Source organism: Takifugu rubripes, chromosome 14 (genome assembly GCF_901000725.2).
Source record: "Takifugu rubripes chromosome 14, fTakRub1.2, whole genome shotgun sequence".
Taxonomy (NCBI): Eukaryota; Metazoa; Chordata; class Actinopteri; order Tetraodontiformes; family Tetraodontidae; genus Takifugu; species Takifugu rubripes.
This window is the reverse complement of record NC_042298.1, coordinates 702,886-729,305: the sequence shown is the minus strand read 5'-3', so window position 1 is coordinate 729,305 and position 26,420 is coordinate 702,886. Positions and strand designations below refer to the sequence as shown.

Below are 26,420 nucleotides of genomic sequence, written 5' to 3'. Positions count from 1 at the left end.
TTTCCAAAATCCTGGAAATCATTTTATTTGCAGATACATAAGGTCACGAGGTCTTGCTCTTCACACTCCCATAGAGAAGATAGTGGTGGGAAGGCAACCACCAATTCAATATTGATCCTTCAGAAAACAGCCAGAAGACTCATAACTAATGGAAATCATGAATAAGCAACATACCCCTTTTCAAACTCAAAACGCTCAAATTCAAGGATCAAATTCAATCACAAATATGCAGCATTCATCCAAGAGTTGTTCCAAATGAGGGAGGACAGATCCAGCCTAAAGGTTAGATGGACATGTGAAAAAAAACTGAGAACAAATGCAAAAGTTCATGGTGGGTGAACTCAGGGAGTTAAACCACGGAACAACTTGTGAAGAAATGAAGAAAAGCAAACTGAAAGGCCCATTTAAAGACAATAACTTGGACAAATAAAGAATGTATAAAAAGAAATCCTTCAGCTGCAGTTGTTTTATGTTGGTAATTATATTTTCTTTACATTTAATTGAATTCTTTTTTGTTTCTTGATCCCTCTTTTGTTTCTTAAACTATAATGATAAACTGACTTTGAAATTTAATTTAAAGAGTTAACAAAGGAGTATTTTAACCTGTTTGAAAGAAAAACATTAAAAATGTGCTCCAATTTAAAAGGCAGTAAAATAATAAAGGAATAAAATGATCTAGTCCTTCCTGTATCATTACTTTACCTTAATACGCAAGTATAGAATCCATTATCTTCTAACTCAGCAGACCTGAACCACAGCGAGTCATCTTCTTTGCTCAGTCTGTGACCAGAGAAGATGATCGGCTCCTAAAGGAAACAATACAGAGATAATCCTAAAGCACATATGAAAGTGTCCTGCCAGGATTCTGAGAAAAGAGACTTAACACAGTGAATGAGCTCTTTACATAAGGAAATCAGATGGACAAAATACCATTTCAATAACTGTGATAACTTTAAGCCTCACTAGGCTAAAAACATTAACATTCAATTACATGCAGTTACATAAGCAAACCTTTATGAAGCCCTAAAGGCGAACAGATGTGCTACTAACCATGTAGGAGGGTCTCCTCATGCAAAAATGAGGTAACCACTTTGTGCCACACTGCTGTGCCAGTTTAGCCTTCATTCTATACAGTCCTGAATACACCCTTAATACGGCAATTTACGCTTGGTTCTAGCTAAAGGTTTCTTATCTGAGATTTTTGTGGGTTTGAGTATTTACATTCTGGTTCACTCTCTGTTAGACTGGTAGGAAACTACCTCTGCATCTCCTTTGTTCTTGTACCAAATGAGGCGGAGCTTGGTGTTGGCTGCAGCAGAGTAGTTGGTTCGGATGTAGCTGTAGAAGAGTGCACATTTCACCCGAACCGGCTCACCAGCCAAAACATGGTACTCCTTTAAATCCACAGACCAGTCTATGCATCCATCCACTGTGTGGACACAAGAGATGAAATTGTAGAGGGCAAACAAATGCATTTAGCGAAATGCTACAGGGAAGCAGCTCTGAGCATTAAAGCCATCTTAAATATTTATTGGAAAAAAATAGACATGGACCTGCATCAAGCAGCTTGAATCACAAATGCTGTAGATTTTAAATTAAGACAATTAGTAAATTAAAGTACTGCATGGATGGGAAGTGGTGCAAGAAAGTTGTGCGGAAGGGAACTGTCATTACAATATCTAAAGATGATGCCTGCAGAGAGCAAGAAGGCATGAAAAGACCTGAATTTAGCCCGTGTGACAGCATTAATTACAGGTTCAGCCCCAGCTGAATGGCCTATCAGAGCAACTCTGTCATTACACAACTCTGCAGCAGCAGCAGCAAGGAAAATGTCCCCCTCGTGTAATTAGACTGACTGATATACACTGCTGCCCTTAAAGCTGCAAGAGATTGGCTTTTCCTTCCCTTTCATCACCTACAGTCACCACCTTTAACCAGACTGATCAATAAAAGACATATCTGAACTTTGAATAACAAAGTCACACTGTCACAACATTTCACAAATGCAGGTAAAGAAACTAGTATTCCAACTTACTCATTTTCCAGATGTCTAAGTTTATTTCAGTCACATAGATGTAGCTCTGCTGTGTGTGGACACCAGCTTTAGCCTCAGAGCTTTGATATGTGAGTGGGGATTTTTAGTCTCACCTACAGTTTGAAGTGAAACGAGCCCTGAAGCATGTTGGAGTTGAAAGGAGCTCTTCACCCCCTGATTACAGTGGTATGATCAAGGATAAAATCAAGGCTGATTATTCTTTGGAGGAACCATTTACTCATTAACATCAATGGGCCATTTTAAACTCAGCAATATGGCAACGAGATTTAATCGGACAGCTGAGATTACAATCTCAGACACTCCAAAGAGGGACATGTCCTACGGCTACTAAGAGGATAAAATTAATGTGAAACAAAGCACGAGACAAAGCAATGAAAGCATAAAAAAGGAAAAAAAAATGGAATCAAGGTGAGAGCCGACTCCTGGCTCTCCTTATGACGTCCTCCCTCATTTTCCGGCCAGAAAATAATGCAGACACAACGGTTTGTCTAAACAGCCATCAGCATTCTTTGCCGATTCTGCAGCTTTATGATAGAATAATGGAGTATTAAATAATGCAGCAGTCGCAGCACTGTTGTTGTTGTTTTTGTTGTCATCTGTGTAGATTCACATTCATCCAGGTCAAAGTTATCCAAAGTTTTTCTGTGTCGACTGAACTGTTATTTTCCTAGAAGACGTTTTGCCTTCTCTCCAGAAGGGTTCTTCAGTTCAGTTGTTGTTATTTTTCTATTTGCATATTTGTTGCCCTGAATTTTTCCTCATCAACCCATAAGAACTATTGGTGGTGCCAGTGTACCAAACCCTTTAAATGCCCAATAATCTTGCTGATACCAGTATGCTTGACTTTAAGGGGAACGTATGATGCTCCTGTTATGCAGCTGGTTAATGTCTAACTGAAACGTTACTAATGTGCTTTGGTTTAAATAAAGGATTTAGCTCAGCTACACACCAGCGGCACACACACCAGCGGCACGCACACCAGCGGCACGCACACCAGCCACGCACACCAGCCACGCACACCAGCCACGCACACCAGCCTTACCACCTTGTTCTGAATGGCCAGTTTGACTTCCTTTTAATCTAAATGCTAATGCTAAGCTACCTGTGAACCAAGTGCCTTTTCTACTGGGAGAAGATGCGGGGACGGCTTCGTTGGGACTCCGTCATTGGACTGTACCCGACGGCAGTCCTGGCAGCCACACACGGGTGAAACAAGAATGAGAATGGCGGATTCCTGCACAGGCAGCTGTGGTTGTTAGGGAGGACACGCTCAGGACGACGGGCGACTGTCACCCAGATTGTAACGTTACACCGGTGGACATTCAAACAGAGTGTTTGGGACACATTTGGTTGCCCCCGGGCTGAGTATTGATTTAGGGTTCAAAATTGACGCCTACGTCACAGTCTGCAACACCTTAACCCTGACACACCTGTCTCTTCCCTGTGCTCCTCAGTCCAATCTGGCACACCTGTGTCTTCTCCTGCCCTGCTTCTGTTCTGCTTCTGCCCGTGACACCTACTAAAAGTTCAATAACTACAACGACAATTTTTCCCTTCAAAACCTTTACTCCAACATCAACAATCCCTCCACCCCAACATGACCCCCAAAATGACAGTAAGAAACATAATGTAGAACAAACTCTCCTGTTCTCTTTAGAGAATCAATCTCTAAAACCCTCTAAATGAATCACAAAGAGACATACGCAGAAAAAAGTTTTATCAAGAATGAAACGAAACGGAAATGTGCAATGCTCTATGCCAACATGTGGCTGATGTACGCACATTTCTCGTGCTTTGGAGCCGTTGGCGAGCCTCAGTGGTGATGCTGGGAAACTTCAGAATGTCAGAAAGGCCACTCCTGAGCCACATTAGCAATGTACAGTTTAGAGAGACTAGTTTTTGTGGCTCAGGACTACAAGTTCATCAGCTCCTTTAGGTTCCTAAGGACAAACCTCATGGAACCATGTGCAGAGCTATGGCTCCTATTGTGGCTGCAGCTCCACAGCTGTGGCCACACTTGGAGCATGACATGGCCAGGAGCCATGTATATATAAAGGCACCATCAGGAGATGAATTTGTTTGAGTAAACGGGAAGCATTTTCATTAGGTCAGAGGAGTCCTCTACTTCACGTCCACTTGCCAGACCACTTTTTAAAAAAAATCTCAGCAAATGTGCTAACCTCCTGCATTCACCACCTCACACACACTCATCCATTCACTTTCATTTATTATTAATTCCAGAAGACAGCGTTCCAAAAAGAATATTCTTGCCTTGACTTCATCAAGGAGCATCTCTAACATCCAATAGTTAAAGTTTCTCCTCTTCACTTTGGGCCTCATTGTCTGTTTCCATTATGTGATCGTGAAGAGGGGGAGTCTCACCCTAAGGCCTGGTTAAACTAATGGCCATATTGATTTGAGGGTGTGGCGAAGGAGGAGACTTGTACTCCAACTCAACAATAGTCGCTCGCAGTTGTTTACAAAGGGCTCTTCACATGCTCTCAGAGCATTCTGCTCATGTGAATGCTAGTAGCATTTTAGCACGTAATGCTAAAATATGCTGGACTATCCAGCTACCAATCCTAGTCCCTTCCAGAGCTGGTGGCTGGTCAGTGAAAACTGACTGCAGATTTGGATTTCGGCCCCACACGTACTGTATGGACTGTAGCCATGTATAATATGCATAGAGTTTTTTGCCCTTGGGACCCAGGGGTAGGGTTCGGGTTCCGGCTAGGGATTTTTCTGGCCACATCCTTGTGAAATGGCCAATTGCATTCAGATACAACACTTCTGGATCTAGGTCATATAAATTCATAGCTACTGTGTCATTGTAAATTGAGGCCATAAGTAAACATTCTGCTGACCTTTGCTTTGCTATAACGTTTGTCTCACAATGCTTTACAATCTCATTCATGATGGTAGTACACTCCTCATCAGTACAACCTGAACAGGTCACTAGTTTTGTTGGCCTGACTGCTTATGCCGTGTCAGTGCCAGTGTTATGCCTCCAGCTGAGCCAACCCTTCAAGAAACACTAATTTACAGATGATGTCAGTTCAAGTTTGACAGGTTGCTGAAACATTATGACTGTTATTGACAATGTCCAATGTCCTCGCCATCGGCCACCTACTCCATGAATTTAACCTTCAGTCTCATTGCAAGGCACCACACAATCTTTCTGCTCACTCGACCCTCTCTTTATGTGACTTCCGACAGAAAATGAACTTCTGGTTCTCCTCAGTGACAAAACTGAGGCTCTTCTTATTGGTTTAAGATCCACCCTCATAAAAACTATGACAAAATGCTTTTAAAAAAGTTTTGTAATTCATACTTGGAAAGAATCCACCATTATTCTATAGTAAATCAGAGGAGGTGTGCCCCCTGGTATAATTCACACATTAGGATCCTCAAGCAGAAAGTACGAAGACTACAAAGGAAGTGGTATTCCTATAAGTGGTATAAAATATATACCTACCATTTAGCCTGGAAAGACTGTCTGGCAGTTGATAAAAAAGGCCCTCCATAAGGCTAGAAGAGCTTATTTTTCTTCTTTAATTAAGGAAAACCAGAACAACCCGAGGTTTTTTTCAGCACCGTGTCCAAATTAACCAAGAGTCACAGTGTTTTAGATCCACGTATCCCTTCTTCCCTTAGTGGTGAAGACTTCATGAGCTTCTTCACTGATAAAATTCTAGCTATCAGAGAAAAAACTAACCGGGCCATCCCAACAACTGGACCATCACAAGATGTGCCCTCTGTGGAAACATATGAGGTCTAGGTGACCTACTGTTGTAAGTGTATTATTACATCCCTAGTAGTCAGTAATTCTGCAGCACAAGTCATAATTCTACTCACATGAATCTTATATTTAGAACTAGGGTGGTATCATTTTATGTACCATCTATTGTCTGTGTAGGTTGAGGATGCTGGGTGATCCAACTGACATGTTTTCTCACCCCTGCAGGTTCATGCTGCACGTCATCCTGTCCCATCCCTTAAGACCAATGATTCCCAACCTTTTTATCACCGCGGACCAGTCAACGTTTGACGATTTTACTGTGGCCCGGGGGGGGTTTTTGAACTATCAGATAAGTGTGACCGCGAAGACTCCACAAGCACTAATCTCACATCCCTTCAAAATAAGATACAGATACGCCACAAAAATATATAAAAAATATATATAAAGAACATTTATTTTCAACATTTTAACTCACCATTATGACAAATCAATGGGAGCCCTGAGCTTGTTTCTCTGCAACGAGACCGGTCCCATCTGGGAGTGATGGGAGACAATGACACCCGAAGTGTGTTGCTTATGCCCAGTCTGTTTTATGCCCAGTTTTGTTTTGGTTGCTGACACTGCAGAAATCCCACTTCACACAGATAGAATGTCGGAAATGGCAACCGGGTTTTCAGGTGCTGTGGTGGCGATTTCAGGGTATTCTGCCATGACTTTAATCCAGAATACTGGACCAATCCAGAATACTGGATGCTCTCAGTGCATTCCCATTTACTGATGTGATGGCCCTCAATAATCTTTTTCTGCCCATTGTGTTCCCGTTTTTTTTCTTTCAGAATAATCCAGGGGCTTGTCTTTTAAACTAGGGTGCTGGGTCTCCAAGTGGTGAAGTAGTTTTTAAAGGCTTCATTGCCTCATTAGCGAGCTGGTTGCCACAAATTATGCAGAGTGGGCTTGGTATGCGGGAATCACCTACCGGGATAAGTCCATATTTCAAGTAGAACTCCTGATATTGTCTGTAAAAAGCTTTCTTTTTCTCGGATGTGGGCCTCTTCTCTATCTCTTGATTGGGCCTTTTCTTTTTCGCAAAGAAATTTTTTAAAGACGTTTGTTTCTTACTCATTTTGCTCGCTTGTGGGTTCAATTTTAGCGTGTAAGACGTACCGAGAGAATCCGGTCATTCCTCAAAGGTTTTTCAAATAAAAGATCATTCAGACTCAGCTAATACATAAAATGGAAATATTTCTGTATTTCTTGTGCGGGCCCGGTACCGTGGCCCGGTGGTTGGGGACCACTGCCTTAGACCACTGATCAGTCGTTTCTTGCAGTGGCCATCGGGGTTGTACATTCCAAGACTCCTGCCACTCACTTCACTCAGATGACACAGGCCATGTAAAAAAAGATTAAAACTACACAGCAGGCCTGGCAATAGTCATTGAGGGAGTGTGATCCAAATCCGTGCATTCAACTATAATTGAGGAAAGGAATTATTTAAATCTATTTTAGGCTCCCTGCCGCAGTCGCCCACATTTCTGTGCTGTACCCTCAACATATCACTGATCTATGCACACCTCTCCCCGCACACACAGTCACATTCAGTGAAGTGCTTAACACTTTGATATATATTTATACCATCCTACCACTGCTCTAGAGGCTTTGAAACGGTGCAATAAAGCCTCACTTATAGTTGTGGCGTACTCAGACACCACTGATACTGAACAAAAGTCCACCCCCATGGGGACTTTGTTTTATACAGCATAAACACACCTAAATTAGTTTTGATGATGCCTAGACTACTTTTTGATGGGCAACTCATTCACCACTTGAAAAAAACAAAAAGTACGAATTATCAGTTTTTGGAGGCATTGGAAGCGAGGGTTATTAAGGCTCAGTGGAATATTAACACTATGTTTTTTCTAATTAATTTTGAGGACAAAAATCTCTGCTGCTGCCGCTGCTGCAGATGTGGAGGAGAAATTTGTTTCAAAGATTATTATGAGCAACTGCAAAGTAAAAGCAACAAAGATGCGAATCCTGCAAAGTTGACTCTAACGAGCTTTAAAATCTGGGCGTATTCATGTCTCTTTTCCACAGTGGTCACAGCTCCATGAACTTATATATTAATGACTAAAGAACGTATATACTTATAGAGCACTTCATTAGGTTCTTTAGCTGAACTGTTAAAAGAAGTTCCAGTTTCTTTCAATAGCTCAGTTGATGCCTCCAGTAGACTCACTGGGTTACTATGATCTGGATGGATGAGACCTTGGATATATAGTTGATCGTGGTATTTTATTACAATACCACAGGTAAACACCACAATAAACGTTCTCTGTGTCATTTATGCTGCATTAAAAAAAAAGCTAATTAAACTGAGAGACCTGATTCTAAAGATGAGCAAGCTGAACACATTCAGTCAATAAATACATTATCATTTAACAGGAGACTCTGACTAAACCTCAGCAAGAAATAAGCAGACATAATTGTTCCGGACCAAAGTGCACACCATTGTTTCGCCTCCAGCAGACCACTGAGACAGAAATGAGCAAAGCAACATCGAGGAAGAACACCATGAGTTCTCCTGCTGCAAGGCAACACATACTTAGGTTCAACATCAACAATTTGTCACTGCATCATCAAGGATAAAAACGTGCAGTTCAAAAGTGAATGATAGCAAGATAATAGTAGAGAGAGCAGAATAGAAAAGTGGGGACATAAAACACAAAGATTAATGCTTTGAAAGCAAATGAAATATTCCAAGTGATATCAAGAGCTGGCATCCTACCAGAGTTTCTCTTAGAGATGTACTTTACATCATCATCATCATCCTCACACACTCCTGGAGTGAGGAGAAGGAACACGATGCAGAACATCTTCATCTCTCTGCTCGGCACCTTAAAGAATCAGAACAGAGTACAGAAAAGGTCAGAACAGCTCAACAGAGGAAAAAACTTCAACAATAAGGTGTTAAGAATGTTTTTCCTCTCCCCTCCCTTGGCTGGGTGGGGCTGCTTCCTGGTTCATCTACACACCTGCGACTCATCTCCAGATAACCATCTACACCTGCCTCCTGTTTTAAAAGACTGGTCCACGCTTCTGTCTTTGCCAGTCTGTTGTTCAACCTTCTGTGGCACAGCCTGGCTCTTGAACTCTCTGGCTTGCACGTATGTTTTGGTTTCCTGTTTCGTTCCTGCAGATTGTCCATTCAGATGCCTATTTGTGCGTGCTCTGATGGAGAGTTCAGCTGCCACGATTTCAGTAAAGATTTATCAGTTCAAATCTACTCGATCCTGTGTGTGTCTACTTTTTGGGGTTCAGTTCATGACTGCCGTTCCTAACAAAAGGACTGTGAAGTCAAGAGCGCTCCTACAGGGAACTCTTTAACCATTTTAATGACAGCCAGTACCTTGTGAACAAATTGATTTTTTCAAAACCCAAACACTTTAATCCAAAGCACAAAATCTGGAGCATGACGCTTGAACACAGGATGGAAGGAGAGAATGGCGGAAGTCCCAGGTGATAATCTTTGTCCAACATGATGGACACCAGTTACTGGGATGCATGACCGGTAGGATCTTCTTTACCTTGTAGGCATGCCGTCGCTCCTGGACCCTGAAGTGGACCATTCTGGACTGGCTTGAGTCTGCTGATGTGGAACGGAGAACTCAACTGTCTGTCAATAAATGGTTCCCAACTCTTGTCTGTTGGCATGAGGGCAGCTGTTGCCCTCATGCCCTCATGTTGTCCACCTCATTAGAGCTCAGCGTTATGTTTGAGGACAGGATGAATGACCAGAATTGCCCAGCAATTGTTCCAGACAGAAAAGAAGAGAAGGCATCCCCTCCAAGGACAAAATTTTACATACAGCAAAGAAAGAACTGTGACTCAAATGCCAGTGAGATTAGCATCAACATTAGGGATTGGCCAGTGAAGTTTTTCAATTATCGATTGTAAGGTAAAGTGATGACCGATATTTCAGTACCAATATCTTTTACCATCAAATTTCTTTTTTTGGGCGGAGGGGGTCAGTTTTCAGAACTGTAAATTGCAAACATTAACATTTAAATTCCATGACTACATTTTTTTAATCTAACACCCCCTTAAAATATGCTTACCATTAAAGTACAAACACATCTTGCCTGAGTGAACTACAGTAATTAAATAATACATTGCCTAACACCTTATATTTATCTCTAAATGGGAATAATCTGACCACACACGTTTTGCTAATTCATCCAATTTAAACAGATCTCTGGTTAAATTCCATTAAACATGAACTGAGTCTTAACAATTCTGTCAACGTAATTTTCCAAATGAAATAAATATGATTTTGGACCACGTCACTGTGACATAAGCTCATGTTCCATCTGAGTTTTAACTTCTGAGTGTGCTGTCGCCACATCTGTCCAGCAGTCACAGTTCAGTCCATCCAGATTAAGGGCACCCGGATGCTCAAGGTCCCTGCCTCGTAGTTGGGGGGGCCTTAGGTTCCCAGCCAGGCACAGTGGCACTGCACATTTTGCTTTGCTCACTTAGCAGCAGAGGTTTATCGTTCCACATCTGCGTCCCTTTCCTCCCTGTCTTACAACTTCCTTCCATGAAGCTGCTGCCAACCCAGCTGGCTAAAACTGGTAAAAGGCTACAACAGTAAACAATTAGAAGTGCCTTTGCTTCAAACAGCTTGAAACTCATCCAGAGGATAGAGCGAGGCTTTTACGATCAAACCAAGATAGAGCAATAATTGGTGGTTTGTTAGCATCAGTTAGCTAGTGCTTCTTTAGCATCCACACAGCAGAATGGACACCAACAGTGACTCTTTCCAACCTTGTGGATCCATAGAATCCGTAAGCAACAGATTAATTCAAAGTTTTAATGAACACAATGAAGAGACAGAGAGAGATTTTGAGTCCTTGAAAATGCATATTAATATTTTCTGTTACTTATATAGATGCAACTTAGAAACCAATAAGGAAAATTAAACTGATGTCAGATTACACCAGTTCAAACATCAGAGCAGGAGAGTAGACATGTTTGTAACATGAATAATTAGAATGGTGCTGGGACAAGGAAGCATAATCAATTACACAGGCCAATTTCATGAACCCCCAATTTACTGCCAGTTCTTCCAATTTGTGATTCTGTTGCAGATGTGCTAAACTTGCCATCCTCTTTGGTTTGACCTTATAGCAAAGACATAGAAATGATTTGCTGTGCTGCATCAGTGGCTCATTGAGCAGGTGAATTACAGCCTCCCGCTGCACCACCGCAGCACTGACATTCAGCGATGCTGAACAGTTGCTGCCATCTCCAGCGACAACAGCAGCATTTGAAATGCCACGTCAACATTTAGTCTCACAGGGACTGAAGTGGAAAACAGGGTGGCACAGACCGTCTGGCTGAAAGTGATCCAGAACCTGGCCCACAATGACCACAGCTGTAGCCCAAGACAGTTTCAGCTTCCGCTGCCAAATTAAGAAGCAATGTTCCTGCAGGCTGACGGAATATTCTCATTTTGACTGTCTTGGACGCCGTCTGGTGTGCTGAGACTAATGCTGCACCAACAGGTGTGGACTCATATGGACCACCATAACTAATGACAGTGATGTCCACATGATGATAGCGTGTTCCTTCAGGTAGCTTCTGTTGAATGAAATTAAAAGCTTGGCAGGAAAAAAATGAATCTGTTTGAGCTAAATGTCTGTCTCTGTCTCTCACTGATACGCACACATGCACGCACACGTGCACACACCATTGTGTCCTTCACACTGAAGTCGTTGTGAGGGTGATGACGTCCCTGAGGAGCCAGTTGACTCGCTATCTAAAATTTAGTGAATCCAGTGAAACTGAGGAGTTCAGGGATGTTTGACTGACCGCTCAGAGCACTTGATGATGAGCATGGATGGCAGCCATCCAAGCATCCATCATGGGCCATGGTGGACTTTACCGCAGCAGTAAAGTGTTCAAGCATGTTGGAGAAGACATCTGCCAGCTGGTCTGCAAGCACTTTTAGAACAGGGATGACCAGGGATGGTGCCAGGTCCAAGAGCCATAGATGGGCTCCTCTGCACACACCTGCTTTGGTTATTACCAGGGAGCAGGGCTCTTGGGCCAGCAGTAGAGCCCGAAGGTGTTCAGCTGGCCCAGTAGAGGTGTCCTTTCACCCTGACTTCATCATTAACCCAAACTACCTTCAATGCTGACCTCCATCCCACCTCAATACCCCAACAAACACGGCAGCGTGTCCTAGTTACAGAAGAATGATGTCTTTTATAGAATAAAACATTGTTGCCTGGTTCAAAGTCAATTGTAAGCCACTGCTGTTGTCTCTTCAAGTGAGTAGCAGTTCTTTTATAGCTGCAAAGTCAAAAGTGACCCGGAAAACTGAAAAATTCCATTAGCACTTGGAAAGAGATTAAAAAGCAACAATTCTATCCACTCACATGCACATACTCCTAGCAGCTCCACTCAGTGCACATACACAAACTGTTCAAATGCTGGATCAGCATTTTCTACATTTTGACTAAATGTGATTATAGAACCAACCTCAGAAACCAATTCATCCCAGCAGGATGTGGACATGCAAATGGAATTACACAGCCTTGCTTTCCTGCATGTAGCATATGTGCTAGCCAATCTATTAAGGGAGATGGGACTAATATTAATGTCTCGTGTATGTGTGTGTGTGTGTGTGTGTGTGTGTATAGCCTATCTATCAGTTTAGCCCCCATAAATGTCCACAAAAGAAGAATGTTTACATAAACAGCTTTATGCTCGACTATAATTCTGCCTCTAGAAATACATACACACACACACACACACACACACACACACAGTGTGTATGAACATGTTTCATCACAATCTTCCCTTTGTGTCCTATAAAAACAGTATGGACACAAGGCTAAATATATTCCCGTAGAAATGAACAGGAAGGTGGTTTGATATAACCTTTTTTACTGTCTCTGATTTAAAGTTCAGGAGGAATTTTCACCTTCTCGTGTTCATCAGTTGTATCACCTCTTTCTATTGAATGATAGTCATTGTTTTGACCGAAACCACATCTTCTCAGATGGAGGAGCATTGTTCTGCAGGTTTTCTCTATATTTCTTTCTTCTATGGTTCTGAGCTTTTCAGCTTCTGCAGAGAAGTTTTAGCCCTGCATGAGGTGATCAAGCTGATCCCTGGTGAAGAGGTTTGATAGGTTTCTGATGTAGACAAATCAGAAAGAGTCTGTTTTAATCTGCCCACAGAGGTCCTGTTGACCAGTCAGACCACATCTCAAGGTCCTTCACCTGAGCCACATCCATGAGCAATTTATGGGCTAATCTCCCTTAAATCTGTAAAGTTCTTGATGTTCCAGACCTGTTTTAGAGTTCTGTTAAAGTCCTTAACAACCTTCTTATGGCTTCAAATACAATGAGAGCATGGCCTGATCTCTACAGTTGTTCTGCTGGACCTCAATGCTGTGACTGATCATAGTATGTCCTTCCAAAGCCTGGAACGTGTGAATGGGATCAAAGAGACAGTACGAGGCTGGTTTCAATCCTCCTTGTCAGAGAGGTTCTAGAATGGGAATGTAGGCAATGTCGTCTTCATACAGTCGAGATAGTCATAGTGTCCCACAAGGTTCTGTACTTGGACCAGTCCTTTTCACAGGCTTCCCTTATGAAACATTGAATGGTGGCATGAAATACACTTGTATTGTTACACAGGTGACAGAGCAAATATTGAAGTGTTTTGAAGACACAAAGTTCTAGATTGAGATCTAATGGAGATACTACTTCATTGGCCTCCAGATTGACGGTGAAGAAGCTCGGCCTAAATTTTGGCTAAGATCTGTCCATTAACTCACACATGAAAAGGCCTTTTATTTGCACTGCTAAGATTAGTATAATGACTGCCCAAAAGGTCATCCATGCAGTCACTCCTTGTTAATCAGATGTCCAACCAAACAATTCTTTCAGAAGCCTTCAGCTGATATGAAATGCTGTGGCTTTGGGAGGTCTGGCAGGAGAGATGGAGGGTTTGGTCTATAAAACCTTTGTGTGTACAAAAGCGCGGTAAACTTTGATAGAGCGCACAGAGCTGATCTACTAACCAGGTACATGCACGAGTGCGCCTGTCAAATGAGCAAGATGTGCGATCCACTTAGCATTAGACAATTCAGGGACTTCAGTGATGCAGCTCCTCACAAGAAGTTTGTAAGACATATCAGACTGAGCCCGAGTGCAGGATGGAGGTCAACAGGTCACCAAGTTCAATAACTTTAATATACCAAGCAAGCACGTGCGTGTAGGCACCATGGGTTAGACTCAGCCTATAACATCATTAGAGACCAGCAGACAAATTGTGGTCCACCACCTGCCTCTGTATTGAGTGGAGAACCTTCAAGGACAGGGCATTCACTTAAACTTGAAAACGGCATTTTTAGCGCAACGAGCCAATTTTGCACATATCAAGTGTCTTCATATTATTGAAGGGAAGAAGGGAAGCCTGTTGTTCAGCTCGTGTCTGAACAAGCTTCTCTTTCCCTTTTGCCCGACTCTCTTTTGTTAAAGTGTCCAACGTCGGCCCTCCTGTCTCGTCCTGCATGTTGCATGATTCCTGCTTAGATTACTGGCCTGATTCTGTCTGCTCATTTGGAATTCCTGGACTTAATTAATAAAACATTTGAACTTTTCGATCTGTCGGTCTTGGCTTTTACATTGGAGTCTTGCCTAACTGGTTCTGACAGGGGCAGCAGAATCCCACTGGGACTCAGCTTTTAATCGACATTAACGGTAAATGAATGAAATATTAACAATAATTGTGTTTTCACAATTTGTGTAGATCAAATGCAATCAGCCTCCTGTCTTACTCTTATCTACTATACAGCACTGAAAATAAAATGTGTTGAACTGATCCTGACAGGAAGAAGATGGTTCTGCAACATTTGGCAGCCACACATGCTGGACATGTCTTGTTACTGCACGTATGGCAGGCCATGTGAAGGTTTCTACACAGACGGATCAATATAAACTTTAGAATAGAATCTCATATATGTATCAAGTAGAAGAGAACAGAGGGTGCAGATAGAAAACATCTGCGGAAGGAAAGAAAGACCATGTTTCCTCTTGGAGGGCCAGGCTTTGTTTCACTGGGAAACTGGATTGAGCAAAGCAATGAACCAACAAATGACCTTTGTGTTCCAGTCTGAGAGCATCACATGACCTGCTCTGACCTTCAGAAATACTTGAATCTAAATGTGCATGAACACACTCCCAAGGTCATTGGGTCAACAACAACAACATGCCTACGGTCTCACCATTACTATCAAATGCTGCTCTCAAGAGCTTCTCGCTCTCACCCAATGACACATTCCGCCATGTTTACGCCCTAATTAGAGTTAAACTAGACAAGGCCTGTGCTCCTGCTCCACACCCCCACACTGGTGTGTGACCCACGATCAAAACCATTCAGGAATGCCAGTGTTAGCATACACTGTACGTAATGTGTACATTAGCTACTAGATCAAGAAAGCTGTACAATATCTGTCTCTGTTCTAAATGCCGCTCTGCCACCACTTGTTTATGATGTATAACCTGTTGAAAAGATGCATATCACCACCTGGTGTGGAAGAGGAGGACGTTTCACCACTGGGTTTCCAACCTTCTGTCATATGTGAAGACGCCAAAGTCCACATCTGAGCAGAGTTGGTTAAGCTGTGCATGAGTGACACATCAAGACTCGCTCCGCCACAAATGTTTGACAGATAAAGATGTTTTCCTTTACAACTAGGACAGCCATCAAAAAGGAAGTGTTCAATTCCTAATGTGAAAATTACTGTTTCGATGATCAGCATACTGGTATTACTGGTTTTACTTTATCTTTTACTCTTTATTTATTTATATAGCGTCTGTTACAGTCAAAATTGTTTCTAGGTGCTTTACAGAATCCCAGGGCCTGACCCCCCTAACAAGCAACTGGTATGACTGGTATTAAATACTATATGGGGGAAACTGTTTCTATTTTTGGCCATCATGGATAATTGCAAGGCCTCGAAATTTCACTGCAACATCAAATTGTATTGCAAATAAAGCATTCCTCTAAAGTACGAAGCCCGCTCTCCTTCCTGCCCCGCCTCCACATGTGGGGCAGGAATACAGTGGACCCTCTATGAGGCAAGTGAAGAGGGAATCTTATGCATTTGATTATTCAGATTAATAAATTCACTATAATATAAATATTCTTCAATGAGCTGTCAACTTGTCCAGGGCATACCACACCTCTCACCCACCCCCATTTCCTACTATTCTACATCCATAGTCCATGGATGAATCCTCATCCATAGATTAATGCAGTCTGATGAGGGTCGTGACATTGGCCACCCTCCTCTTTGCACGCTCACTGGTAGCACGGGCTCCCAGCTTGTCACCCTTCAGTACCTAGACTGCCCTCAGACCCTGACCTCCAGGTCTCGTCAAAAGACTTTGAGTCCACTCATCTTCTTTTCACCCTGCTATCTTCCCTGTGTGAGCATCTGTGTTTACTCAAGTACGTGAGATCAAAAGAACTGACAAGGAAGAATTTTATTAAAGCATGTGAAGCCTGTTGTGTTACAATTGGGTCCTTCACTACCCTGCTTGTAGTTTCTGAATCTTCTAAATGATTTAAAAAGTTCTCAAAAGAAGTTCTGTCTGACTGTCTGGATAACAGCCATTGCCAACATGCCCACATCTGCCCGTCCAAGTAGTTTACCCCGAGAGAAGACCACAAGCTGACCCTGACGTATTAGCAAATTATAGGCTGATATCCAACCTTCCTTTTATCTCTAAAGTTCTTGAGAAGGTGGTGGTGACTCAGTTACTGGAGCACCTGCAGAGGAACAGCCTGTTTGAGATGTTTCAGTCAGGCTTTAGAGCTCATCACAGCACAGAAACAGCACTTCTTAAAGTTACTAATGATCTTCTCATAGCTTCAGATCATGGACTGGTCTCTATGCTGGTTCTGCTGGACCTCAGTGCTGCTTTTGATACAGTTGATCACAGCATCCTGTTACATAGACTGGAACATGTGATTGGGATTAAAGGGACAGCACTAAACTGGTTTAGATCATATTTATTTGATAGATACCAGTTTGCTCATGTCCATGGTGTTCCCTCCTCATACAGTAGGGTTAGCCATGGGGTTCCTCAAGGTTCTGTACTTGGACCAATCCTCTTCACCTTGTACATGCTTCCCTTAGGGAACATTATTCAGCAGCATGGGATAAATTTTCATTGTTATGCTGATGACACTCAGCTTTATTTATCCATGAAACCAGAGGAGACAGAGAAGTTAGTGAAGCTCCAGACCTGTCTTAAAGACATAAAGTCCTGGATGTCTTCAAATTTCCTCCTCCTTAACTCAGGAAAAACTGAGGTCATGGTGTTTGGTCCTGAACCTCTCAGGGATAGATTAGATCACATGATCACTCTAGATGGTATCTCATTAACATCTAGTCTCTCTGTGAGGAATCTAGGAGTAACTTTTGATCAAAATATCTCCTTCAACTCACACATTAAATTAGTCTCTAGAAGTGCCATTTTTCACCCGAGGAACATCTCAAAGATCAGGAAGCTACTGACGCGGCATGATGCTGAAAAGTTAGTCCATGCATTTGTTACTTCCAGGCTGGACTATTGTAATTCTTTATTATCAGGGTGTCCAAACAACTCTTTAAGAGGCCTCCAGTTGATCCAAAATGCTGCAGCCAGAGTTCTGACAGGTATTGACAAAACAGATCACATAACTCCTGTACTGGCATCTCTTCATTGGCTGCCTGTCAAATTTAGAATAACTTTTAAAATACTTCTTCTGACCTACAAGGTCCTCAGAGGCCTAGCTCCATCCTACCTGGAGGAGCTAGTGATACCTTACCAGCCCAATAGACCGCTCCGCTCTCAGAATGCTGGTCTACTTGTGGTTCCCAGAGTTTCTAGGAGTAGAATGGGGGGCCGAGCATTTAGCTACCAGGCCCCCCTGCTATGGAACCAGCTCCCTGTCCAGGTACGGGAGGCTGACTCCATCGCTACTTTTAAAATCAGACTTAAAACCTACCTCTTTGAAAAAGCTTATTGTTACTAATTCAGTAGTTCCAGTTACTATCATAGACAGACAAATTATCATACTTAGGGGGTCGTCTAATCGTTAGGTCACATCTTAGCTATGCTGTTATAGGCCAAGGCTGCCGGGGTCCGGAAACATGATCACCTGACAGGCCTCTGTCACTCCACTGGGTCATGGTTTCCTCTCCTCTCCTTTCCTCTCCTTTCCTCCTCCTCATCAAGAAGACTAGTTATGATGATTCCTGTGTAGTTTTTCTGCTTCTCCCCCCCCCTCCCCTCTCTGTTTATTTACAGGTATCGCCGCCTTTCGGAGCTGCATGATGACCTCCGGCCCCGCTGACCCGTTGTATAGTGTATTTTTGTGTGTGTTTCTGTACTCTGTGCCTCTTCTCTCCTCTCCTCTCCTCTCCTCTCCTCTCCTCTCCTCTCCTCTCCTCTCCTCTCCTCTCCTCTCCTCTCCTTCTCCTTCTCCTTCTCCCCTCCTCTCCCTCTCCTCTCCTCTTCCCCCTCCTTCTCCTTCTCCTCTCCTCTCCTCCTCCTCTCCTCTCCTCTCCTCTCCTCCCCTCTCCTCCCCTCTCCTCTCCTCTCCTCTCCTCTCCTCTCCTCTCCTCTCCTCTCTCTTTACCCAGCCGGCCATCAGCAGGAGGGTCCCCCTACATCAGCCTGGTCCTGCTCAAGGTTTCTTCCTGTTAAAGGGGAGTTTTTCCTTGCCACTGTTGCTTGTCTGGGGTTAGGCCCTGGGATTCTGGAAAGTGCCTTGAAACAATTTTGATTGTATAAGACGCTATATAAATAAAGATTGATTTGATTTGATTTGATTTGATTTGATAAAAGACTCTTGAATCAGAGAGAGTAACATCCATGGAAGGTGTGCGAGGAAGAGACCTTTGCTCTTGAAGAAATACATGAAGGCTGAGTCTGATGTCGGCCACAGAGGAAGGAGAGAAAACATTTTGAGCAAACTAAATACGATGTTTCAGAAAGAGAACATCATACCCACTGCAAGCATGGATGTGGAAGGATGGGGGATGTGTTGCTACAACAGGATCTGGCCAGCTCACCCATTCTAGGATCCACCACGGTGTCACATGCTTGGGGAACATGTGACAGCGTCAGTGTGATGACAGAACATGGCGGAATCTCAGCTCGAGGAGCAGAGCTCTTGCCTTCTTCATATATCACATCGAACCATATATAATTTGGCAGGGGAGTCCAACTGATTGACGTGCTGTATAAAGTTCTTCATTCATTAGTCAAAACTGCGTAACTTAGCACATCACTTTCAGTGAGGCTTTTCAAAATAAAAGCAGTGAAAAATCCCTTTCACGCACAAAGCCACCTTATTAGTACTAGACTTGATTGGACACTGTTTGTCCTGTCAGAAGTTTAAAGGATGTGATGAATAATTGCCACTAACGCCCCCAATTTATGCCCCTTTTCAGCTGCCTGGCAGTCCCTGCATGCTCTAAGCTTCCGTGGAAGCTGTCACTCTACAGTGTAAAAGGATTTCTGTCCAAGGTTTGTGGTTTAGTATCACCCGGTGCAGGATATGTAGCACACATTGTCTCATTGTAACGCAGTGTGCGTTATCTTTAGGTGCCTCTATTGAACACAGTTGGTCTGAGTCTCCATCGTGGTTTCATTGTTGCTGTGGTATTCAGAGGCACTTTGTGTCGACAAGCAAAGCAGGCAAACACTTAGGGCCCTGGGCCAGAAGGGGGCACTAGAGGTCTGACAACCTTTCAATCTCTATGGAGCAGTGACAATGTGTTGCGTGTGCAATGACAGTGGTCGCTCCGTGCACAAGTCCCTCAAGAGGCCCCACTCCCCTCCTCTGGCTCCTTCTGCCAAGTAGCGCCGGTGCGTCTTATGTAAACAAACAGGAGGAAAATGAAGAGAAGTTATCCGCCTTCTAGTGGCAAAAACTAAAGCCAGACAGAGCCAAAGCAGACAGCAGCACAGTGGTAAGTGGTGCACATACAACATATGCTAACGGAGCCCCCAAACTGTGCTAACTGAGTTACCTGATCAGGGAGCTCATTTGAACAATGCCCAAAATTAAATTTGGGTCCAGCCAGCCTCAGAGTGAATAAGCCAGAGTTTTGCACACTGTACAGCTCAGGTGTTGGGACAGAAGTTCATCTGTGTTATAAGCATGTGTTATAATTAATGTATTTTCCTGATCTCTGCCTATTCTCTCCTATACCTGTCCTCCCCCTTCTCCTCCCCCCTTCTCCTCTCTCTCTCTACCCACCCCCCCATCAGCAGGAGGGTCCCCCTACATGAGCCTGGTCCTGCTCAAGGTTTCTTCCTGTTAAAGGGGAGTTTTTCCTTGCCACTGTTGCTTGTCTGGGGTCAGGCCCTGGGATTCTGGAAAGCGCCTTGAAACAATTTTGATTGTAAAAGATGCGATATAAATAAAGATGATTGATTGACTGATTGATTGATTGATTGATGGATTGATTGGTGTGCATTTTATTCTTGTTTGACATGTGTGAGCTATGCTTCATTCTTCATCCCATTCTTTTTCTCCTATATGATGATGTAATTGGAATTTTAAAGAGTTTAATCAGCTGCGTTGGGGAAATGTTTAGTCTTATTATACTTTAGTCCAAACATGATGTCCTCGAACCTTTCACCTCATCATTGAAACAACAGCATCTGGTCATGAAGGGGCCAAGCCTCAACCCCAGGACAGGACAGCATGTTGGATCACATGACCAAGAACAATGGTGCGCAGCAAGCGGAGCAGGTCAACTTATGGACCCAGTTTCTTTGTATTTTATATGGATATAGATTTTCAAAAGAAAATGCTAAAAAAAACTCCATATAGATCCAGAAAAACAAACTAAGGTCATAATGATGGGGGGATGCAGCAAAAATGGCTTTCTACTGGTTCAGACCGCTGTAAATAAAGCTTTAATAATTGTAATATTTATTACAAATACTACAGTTTCGAAATCAAAACGTTTGCATGAATTAATTGTGTTTTTATGTACCGTGGGCTTGCGTGCGTGCAGGATAGCATCGCTTGTGTACATAAATTTAAAAAATCAACTGTAAAACCTTTAATACCAAAGAGTAACTCGTAGTTGAAATTTAAACGCCAAATTGCGCCTCCCGTGCAGAATTTCTGACTCTTGCTGAAGAGGTTCCAATGGACCTGAGCGTGAAGGGATCGAGGAGATCGAAGAGATCGCGGAGTGCGTCTCCGTTCAGCGGAACATGACAGCGAGCTTCTACATTTAAAGTCAACTTGGTGGGGCTGCAGTGAAGCCCGGGTTGGTTCGCATCTTACCAGAGAGGTTGACGGACTTTCTCTCGCTCGTCCGTGCGGCGGAAGAATACTCTGGCAGATTTGGTCTCTGACCTCGCACGCACGCACGCACGTTGTGAGTGATGGAGAGACCAGATGAAGAGGAGAGTAGCCTTTGCGATTACAAGGAAATTGGACTTCTGCTTCTGTCTGAACAGATAAAACAGAGGCTCAGAGGCGCGCATACGGAATGTGACGCGTGCGTATAAATGCAACATATAGAAGCGCTGCAACACTCGCAGGGCGTGAAATACATTTGTGAACCTTACCGGCAGTTTTTTGGGACGCGCCGTCTTATAAGACGCGAAGGAATAAAAAAGGTGCAGAAAGAATCTACATCAACCGCTTTTGTGCACAAATCTAGAGTGGCGGAGGCACGCCGAGCAGCAGACCCCCCTCCATGGACGGAAAAAGACAATCCCCGTCTGCCCTCCTCGGTGGATCCAGATCAGCGCATCCTCTGTCCCTCTGCGACCCCGACCGCTGCTCCTCTTCTGTCCGACTGAGACATCATGGCGGAAAGGAGACGGCGCTCACGCCGCTGCTGAGTCCGAGCGCAGTTGTGGAAGTCTGGTCCGTCCAAAATACCTCCACAGTCAAATCTAGAAGGATGCAAAGTCCCCTTTACAACATCTGTGATCTGCTATGTCGGTACAGGACGCATATGTGCAGCAAATCTTCAGTGACAGTCAGGCTGTACATCTGTTCTACCCTGCAACGTGGCTTAATTCATACCTTTAGGTTTTCATCTAAGTTTGGAGACGATTCCCAGAAACTAACAGGTCAGCTGAGGATCCGCTCACAGAACATCAGCTGGAATTTAGAAAAGCTTTATTCTTGACTTTTCTGTCCAGAAAGTCTGTCCAGTCCAGACTTTTGTCTCCTGCAGAGTCACTCTTCTGTGTGGATCCAGGTTTGACCCTCAGATGATCTCTGGTTCTTCTCTGAGTTGTCTAGTCCAAATAGGCAGCACTGAGAAAGGACGGGAAAAGGATCGCTTTTCATCCAGAGTGCAGAGAAGAAGGAAGAGCAGCGCAGCGCTGTGACTACAGTATAAAGAATCCTGACTCCTAGAGACAGAGGGGGGGATGGAGAGAGAGAGAGATGGAGAGAGGGGGAAAGAGAGATGGAGCGAGAGAGAGATGGAGAGAGGGGGAAGAGAGAGATGGAGAGAGGGGGAGAAAGAAAGAGCACAGAAATTATATCAGAAAAAAGCAGAACCAGAAGAAAGGGAAAAATTAAAGATGTAAGAAATGGAATCATGAACTTCTAAAAATGGAAAAGGCCAGCTCACATCATATATGAAACTTATTTTGAAGGTGGACAGAGATATCAAGCTTACGTTAGCTCCAGCATCTAAAGTCCTTAACACACAAAGGCTTCATGCACATGGACCACAGAAGTGGAGCGAGCTGCTGCTCTGAGCCCTCCTTTGAACTGTTTGTTGTGTGTCATCTTCTTCCTTCCACAGGGCACAAGTGATGGAAGTGCACTTGTGTTGTGAGATGAGGACGCACACTTGTGTGTGTAGTGAAGTAAGTCACCACCTGAGTTGATGTGATTCAGTTGGAATTAAATGTAACTAGCAGCCAGCGCTCTGGGCTCCATCAGTCCAATGGAGACAGGGCCGTCTCTGGCCCACTTGGGGCATTAGCAACAAATTGAGGTACCCCACCCGCACTCACTGAAATCCCCTCATGTAGATTTACAGAAAAAACACAAAACAACAAAATATCATTATTTTTACTATAAAGGAATGCAGAAGAACATGAAATATGATTTCAAAGCCAACGACTGCAGCAATAATACAAGATAAATCTCTCTGAAATAAATCATTCTGAGTTATTAATGGAATAAAAAGAAAATTAGCAGTTGCCTTAACCTGAAAGAAAATCAATCTGGGACAAATAAACGAGGCACAAATGGTCATCCATTGAAAATAAATAGCAAAAAAAACCAAAAGATGTTTGCCTGAATAACTTTCACTTACTAATATAAGAGAAATCTGAATGAAAGGGACAAAAATGTATTAATCATTTAGGCTATTTGACCACCAGCTGCTTAATTAGTCCATCATTTATTCATTTAATCAATTGTTTTTCATTTCATTGAAAAAGGTCATGATGCTCGTGATGCTCATGGCCATGATGCTCATGGTCACGATGCTACCAGGAAACATTGCATCCGTAGAACAGGTCAGCTGGTTTCTGTGTTCTCTGACCAACGTACCCATCTTCAGCTGAAGCACCTTCCGCTCTTGCTGTCTCCTGGCAGCCATGTCTGCTACAGTCATTGTAACAGTGTGTGTGTGTGTGCATGCCACCTTTGTCTCACACGTAAAGATGCTCATCATACATCCCATGTTGCACAGGGGTGCACATCAATTACACAATGCATATCCCTTAAAATGCAGACACAGGGCCCAATGCACAGTGCATGCTACATGTATAGAGGGCCCGACTGGAGTCATTTAATCTAAAGAACTTATTCAAGTTTACTGTGAAGCAGGATAATAACAAATGCGTGTTGCTTATGCGTGACCTTTGCTACGTCATGATGCAGTGTGTTCCATCAACAGTCATGGTGATAGGCAGGTGAATTTATATGTGCCTCTTTGTCCTGGCCCTACCTCCAACTTTTCAAGTACCCAAAAGACACACGTAAAGATGAGCAGACAGGAAACAAATGTGTCAGCTGTTACAGCTAAAAGGTTGAGCAGAGCAGATGGTGTTTGAAGCCTCTTGTAAACATGTCCAAAGTAGAGGCAGTGAAGGTGTCAGAGGATTCCAGACAGCATGGCATTGAAGGCCAGAGTCAGAGGAGCAGGGGCAGGATGAGGGTTCAGGGGGTGTGAGAGGAGCAGAGGAGAATGTCCGTTAAGCCGTTTGTATGAGGAGAGGTAGATTTTGTGGATAATAATCCAGCAGAGGTAGATGAGGGTGGGAGTCAGTTGCTGCCAGGGTTTTGTATGGGTTATGAATTCAACAGCTTCCTATTTCAAAAACTTAAACTGATGCAACTAACCAGTATTTAACCGCATAATAAAGACAAACGGATTTGATGCATGTAGTCATGAAGGTATGTGGGCTCATCATGTCTTAAATTATGAGCACAGAACTAGAACTGAGCACAAATGAGCACTGTGTGGGCCACAGAAAGACAAAACCTGAAAGAACAAAGGAGAGCTGAGGGAGCTGGATCCTCGAGGAGCACCTGTATCATTGGAGAAACATGAAGGCATTAACCCACAGTGCTTCATATATACGTAGTTCCATGATACAAAAACCTACTTGCAATTTCTGTTTCTTTTTATACTTTCAATGTTTCCCACTTTTATCTTATTGAAATCAATGTTAGTGAGAGTGAAACAAAAGAAAAGTCAAAGGTATAATCTTGCTTCTTATTTTAGTGAATCGTCACAACACTAATTACACCTCTGGTCGTGAGGGGAGTTAGGGTGCATAATATCACACTTCAAAAACTCAACGTTGTTTTAAAATCACATAACCATAAACAAATGATGGCTGGAAATGAAACCGAACACTACAATATGTGGAACCCTTTTCCAAACATCAACCACCAACCAGAACGGGAACGTACCAACTGTGTGGGTGAAGCGGAGGTGATGAGGGTTTTACATGAAGCATGACCAGTTTATGCAGTGGTGCCTCCTCATTAGTGCAGGCATCACTGTTGTATCTCACTCTTTAGATTTCTTCAGATTCCACAGAATGGAGTGTTCTGAGTCACAAGCCTTTTATAGTCCAGGAGTGTTGCATATTGTGCCGTGAGAGCTGGCTTTGAATACTCCTTAAGAGTGAGTAAATGTACCACATGGAAAGCCCTCCACTTCTTCCCTCCACGCCTTCTGCCTTGCTACATTATTTATTTTGGACCACTGCTACGAGCATCTGTGGCTAAGCTTCCTTTCAACTCCGTGTTACAACGGGAAGCTGCCTGTATGAATTGTTTTTGTCATTGATGGAGTTTGTGGTGAGCCAAGCTGGACAGCAATAAAGTGAGGTTTTGCCATTTCTCTGGACAACATATGAGGTGCTTAACATAGTTTTGTTTTTTCTGTGACTGTTTTTTAGAGTTTAAAAATGGCATGGATTAGATGGAAGGACCGAATGCACACAGGGACATCTCAAGAGCTGAATAATGCTAAACAATACAAGTGCAGTATAGTGGTCGCTTTCTGAATTAAGTCAATGACCTTAGCTTCCTTATCTGTGCCACTTATGACACATTTCCTAGTCAAGGAAAACCTGGCACAATGGTATAGCATAGATGAGAGTTGCAGCCTTGCAACACAGCCCTGGGACCTCTCCATCACATCCTGAGTGGCTGCTCAGCCTTGGTACAGATTCACTAGGGTTAGAGGCATGACCAGGTGCTACGGAAGTTGGTAGAATATACAGAGAACATGATACTCCTGGCAAACAAGAACCCAATATCCCACCAGAAGCACCAGAGGTTTGTCCAGTTTGTTCAAACAAGAACTACCATCACAGGATGGAACATTTTCCTGGGTGGGTGAGTCGTATGTCACCTGTCAAAAAGTATTCTAATTACTACTACTATTATACTGACAGCTTGTTATAATCAATTACTTGCATGATCTCTGTCTATTCTGTCTCATAAATGTGCTCCCCCTTCTCCTCCTTCTCTGCCCATCTGGTCAGCAGGAGGGTCGCCACCCCCCACCCCCAATATGAGCCTGGTCCTGCTCAAGGTTTCTTCCTGTTAAAGGGGAGTTTTCCTGCCACTGTTTCTTGTTGGGAGTCAGGCCCTGGGATTCTGTAAAGCGCCTAGAGACATTCCTGATTGTAACAGACACTATATAAATAAAGATTGATTGATTGACTTTTCTCATCTTCTTTTGTCTCGTCTTCATCTGCTTCACGTGGGGCCGGGTCGGTAGCAGCCCAAGCACAGATGCCCAGACTTCTGTCACCCCAGTCACTTCCTCCAGCTCTTCTGAGAGGATTCCAAGGTGCTTCCAGGCCAGATGGGAGACAAAATCTCTCCGAGGTATACTGGGTCATCCTCAGGGCCTCCTCTTGGTGGGAGATCCCTGGAACACTTCCTTAGAGAGGCATTCAGAGGGCATCCAAAACAGGTGCCCAAGCTAATTCAGGCGGCTCTGCTTGCTCTGAGCTTTTCCTGAGTGACAGAACTTCTCATCCTCCATCTAATGGAGTGCCCAGCCTTTGTCAGTCAGAA

General features: G+C 43.4%; 2 long non-coding RNA genes across 3 annotated transcripts; one reads left to right on the top strand and one right to left on the bottom strand.

Annotated features, from left to right (window-relative positions):
• Positions 1-701: 701 nt before the first annotated feature.
• LOC115252373 (uncharacterized) lies at positions 702-22,765 on the bottom strand. Of its 2 annotated transcripts, XR_003890807.1 has the most exons (6): positions 21,930-22,765; positions 21,464-21,796; positions 21,177-21,344; positions 8,581-8,689; positions 1,260-1,429; positions 702-806 (listed from the first exon to the last, which is right to left on the bottom strand). It is a non-coding gene; the product is annotated as an uncharacterized lncRNA (long non-coding RNA). The 2 variants fall into 2 exon arrangements; XR_003890806.1 differs by having other exon boundaries at positions 21,464-22,762.
• Positions 8,874-10,176, top strand: LOC105418506 (uncharacterized). Its single transcript, XR_965694.2, has 2 exons — positions 8,874-9,311; positions 9,387-10,176. It is a non-coding gene; the product is annotated as an uncharacterized lncRNA (long non-coding RNA).
• Positions 22,766-26,420: the final 3,655 nt, after the last annotated feature.